Source organism: Glycine max, chromosome 10, assembly GCF_000004515.6.
Source record: "Glycine max cultivar Williams 82 chromosome 10, Glycine_max_v4.0, whole genome shotgun sequence".
NCBI lineage: Eukaryota > Viridiplantae > Streptophyta > Magnoliopsida > Fabales > Fabaceae > Glycine > Glycine max.
This window is the reverse complement of record NC_038246.2, coordinates 17,263,748-17,268,256: the sequence shown is the minus strand read 5'-3', so window position 1 is coordinate 17,268,256 and position 4,509 is coordinate 17,263,748. Positions and strand designations below refer to the sequence as shown.

The 4,509-nt window shown below is 34.3% G+C and overlaps 1 pseudogene; it reads right to left on the bottom strand.

Annotated features, from left to right (window-relative positions):
• Positions 1–3,059: 3,059 nt before the first annotated feature.
• LOC100783520 (uncharacterized) lies at positions 3,060–4,237 on the bottom strand (annotated as a pseudogene).
• Positions 4,238–4,509: the final 272 nt, after the last annotated feature.

Here is a 4,509-nt window from a genome sequence, read left to right as displayed (position 1 = left end):
ACAATTCAACACCTGTTCTACTTTACACTTTTAGTCAATCTCAATAACAATATTATAATCTCAATTTAACATGTTATCACACCACATGAATCATATACACTTTATCTATGAACTATGCAATACACACATTTACTCAACTGTTTTCAAAATCATTTTAACTCGTCGGGTTCCCATAGTGGATCCCATCACAATACTTGTCGCCCTTAAAGGGTCTTACAATTGTGTGATTGCACAGTTCGTAGTTCACAACTCAATACACACATATCATCTCAATACACATGCATTTCTTCATCCGTCACATGTTCAATTTATCACATACTCACAGTTTGGATCATCATTTCATAACCTCAATATAACAATTTATATAAAAGACTATCACAACATGAGGACTAAAACCCCTCAAATAATATTACACAATTATATCAAAATCATAGGTCGAAATATACAAATATGAAGAGCACAATTTATCAAGCAATTTTCATTAGGACATCAATATTTTATTTATAATCATAAAGGAAAAATTATAATTCAATAAACATTCCAAAATAAACCCAAATTTAGTTCTCTAAGGATCCCTACACATGTTCATTCTAACCCCCAATTGCGATAAACTCATCCCTTACCTCTGAGCGGACTCACGTGTCTTCAGTTAGCGATAGTAACATCTCTAACAGTTCCCTGAGATTCCTTCAGTTATTCCTCCGACTGCTCCGATAGAATTCCCAAACGTCAGAGAGACGGAGAAGAGATTGAAACCTCCACTTGTACTGTCTTCATGCGAATCCTTTTTCTCCCTCCAAGAGTATTATCTTAAAAATCCCAACGGTGAAAGTGTGCGCAATTTCATTTCGAACAACATATCCAAATTTCATGAAAATACAACGGTTAACGAAACCGGGATCGTAGTTTTACCGAGACAATTTTGGGTTTCTGCGGGAAAATAAAAGGCTACAATGCGAAGGTTATTTCTCTTAGCTCAGACATAATATCGAAATTCCCAACGGTGAGAATGCTTGGAATTGGGTTGCGAACGTGGTGCTCAAATTTCACGACGTTCCAACGGTGAATGAGTCCAAGATCATCATTTTTCTGAGACAGGTTAGGTGGCCTGTGGGAAAAAGAGAGGGTTTTGGGAGAAAAGAGAAAAAAACGAAATTGTGAGGCAAACGAGGCTTAGGAGTCAGTCTGAAAACTGACCTATCATGTTGCTATTTATAGCTAGAGACATTTTCAACCTATTATTTACTCTATTTATTTATTTATTATTTTATAAAAACAAACTTTATTTTATTCTCTATCAAAAAAATAAATAAAATATCCTTTTTATTTTCTCTCAAATCATTATTTTAATTAATAATTATATTTCCTTATTTATTTATTTATAAAATCTCATCATTATTTTTAAAATTCTATTTATTTATAAATAACAATTCTTTTTAATCTACTTTACGAAAATTGGGATGTTACACATTGTAGCACAGGTTCTAGGCCAAGCCAAAGCACCTAATGTGTTCATGATCAAGTTCACCCATAATAACTGCACTGCTGTTAGTGGCACTTTCCCAGCTAATTAACACTGCTGTCACAAAGTTGTTTGCATTCTGCTCTGAAAGATTCCATTTCTCTGTTATTTATAGAGGAAAATAGAAGATACTAGGTCAAATAACAAACTAGTTTAGAAATGAAAGTAACAAATTACTTAACATAATTTAGCTTTTCTGTTCATGATACCTCAACTGTTTTGATTTTAAGTCTGCTTCAAAGAATCTCTTAAGTTTCTGTTCCGGTTTGAAATTTATAATTACTGCTTATAATTTAAATTATGTTAAATAAAGATTTTAGTAAAAATCTTATAATTAATATTAAAAACGTTACATAAAAAACACTTGTATTTTGGCTGTAGGCAGTAGCTACCCTCTGTTTTTATACTTGTTTTGCAGCTTGTAGCTGTTGTTGTTTTTTTGTTCTCCAATCCAAGTCCACATGGAGTTGTTGATAATAAAAAACAAGAAATTTCCATTCTTCTTTTTTTTTAGTAAGTACGACAATATTGTGTTTGGATGCATCTGTGAGCTTGAGTTGGACAGTTCCTCATATCTTTCCTTAGTACTTCCAAAAGTGGTAGCTTTAACTACCTGAAATAGGGATTACAACTAATAAAATTCGAAATCAATTAAGTTCATCACGCTTGTAATCTGGCTTCTTTTAAAGTCATCAAAATGATTAGACAGATTATAGCCACATTATTGGTGCGTGCTAATGTGCTGGTATATAACTAGAGACTTGTCATTTGTCCGCTTCTTTTGACTTTTTTGGTACCCATCCACTATAGTTAGCACTAATTTTGTATTGTCATGGGTTTGACCATCCGCTGGTATATAACTAGAAATTCGTTGGTTAAACTATTTTTTTGTGCCTTATAGTTCCTATTTTAAATGTTAGTCCTTGCACAAGAAAATTGTGAGTTGTAGTAGCCGTATGAGAAAACATTAAGTTCTAGCCTCTACACTTGCATAAGAATTATTAGTTTATACTGTGATGAGAAATTGCATGTTGTCATCCATGTCATACAACAACATACTAATAAGTTCTAGAAAGGTCTTAGTTATACTCATTTATAATGACTTTAACCTGAAAATCAATTTTCTTCTGTAATCACAAGTTCTTGAATTGAATAATAAAGTATATTTGGGACCTTGTGTTCGAGTTTTTATTGCTAAAGGAAAGGGTGAATATACCTCCAATAGAAGGTAATGTACATATTTAATGAAACTGTGCAATTGCTTTGCCTCTTGTGACTATTTGTCGACAAAAACTCCACTTTTAAAGCAATTCTTATTTTCAAATTTTAAATTTTACTAGCCACGGTGGTATTTTACTACCACTGGTGTAGTTCATGGATAAGGTTTGCATAGATAGAAGAGAGAGTTAGTAGAGAGAAAGAAAGAGACACGTGAGAAAACTGTAATTGGACACCGTTAAATGTATAGTCATTCTCATGTTTTTATAACAAGGTTAACATAGTAGTGCATAAGAACACTTCCCCTCAAGCTGGAGCCTTAATAGAAAGAGGCCATGTACATTACAACTTTGTTTTAGGTTGCCTTTGCAGCTTCAAAGTGGCTATGTTGTGGCAGCAACCACTTTGATATATGCAAATTTATCAGACTCCTCAACCTTATGAACTAAGGATTCAAACTCCTCCCTTGAAATTGTAATTCTTGCACCAGGTTCAGAAGGTGATGAATGACAAGGAGCAGTTCTCATAGATAAGACCTTAATCTGATCAACAACACTTGCCTCTGCTGCATTAGCTGCTTCCACTTCTTCCACCGCTACTCTAACCTTTGTTTCTGCATCTTCTAACACAAGTTTAGTCACTACAGCTTCGATCTTCAATTCTGCAGTGTCATTCTTCATATGTTGTATTTCCCTCCTTGTTTTTTTAGTAAAGAAAACAATTGTTTCAATGTCAAGGTCATTTCCTCTGATGCTCCTCTAGCTTTAGATTTTCCTGCCAAGTAGCCTTTTTGTTCAAACTCGCTTTTCCAGAGTTGTACCTGCACATTCTCAACAATGGATTCAGTTTTGGATTCTTTCTCCTTCAATTTAGAGTGTCCTCTTTTTACATTCTCCAGCTCCATCCCAAGAGCTTCCACCATGCTTCTAAGGGTGTCTTCCTATCCTGTTACTTTCTGCAGTGATTCCTTAGCATCACCAACATCCTGAGTGACATGTCTCCAAGAGTCGAAGTCTGATGTCTTTTTGAAGAACTAGCATTCTTCCCATTTAGTTCCCCACCTTTGTCAAGTCTAATCAGTCATCACAACACATTGTAAACATCAAACTCAAAATAATCCAAACATATCAGACATCTATTTTCAAATCCACACACATAACAACCACCAAGTATAATTTTATGCATCCTCATCAAAATGTTATTTGTTGATGTATTAGGCTGGCAGTTCAGCTCCTTCATTATATGGACTTATTCGATATGCACCATTCACGTCATGTAACTTAGCTATGCATAAAAAAATAAATATGAAACTGGAGCAACCCCTTTGTTGACCATGAAATTGTCAATCCTCGCATCCTCTTCGTCATCCCTACAATGACTCTAAATGTTGAAATTCTAATAAACCTGCAAAACCTTCTCACTTCTCGCAGGATTCACATGAACCCACATCAAACAATTGAATGTAACCCCATTAGGATCCCACCCTGCATCGATCATGCCCGATACAACATCATGAGGTCACATAATTTTGGAAAGTTCTGGAATCATTCTTGAGTTTTGCGTTTGACTTCCATTACATAGTCCACCCCAGATCTATTTATTTATTGCATGGCTTTTAGAGGTTACCAAGTTGTATGGGGGTTTGTTTTGTTATATGGAAACTCAGTTTCAATCAGTTCACATTTAGAAAAATTCGAAAGACTGGAATTGCATGATTTTATATCAATAAATATGAAAATAGCACAAACTTATATGAGTACATACAAATT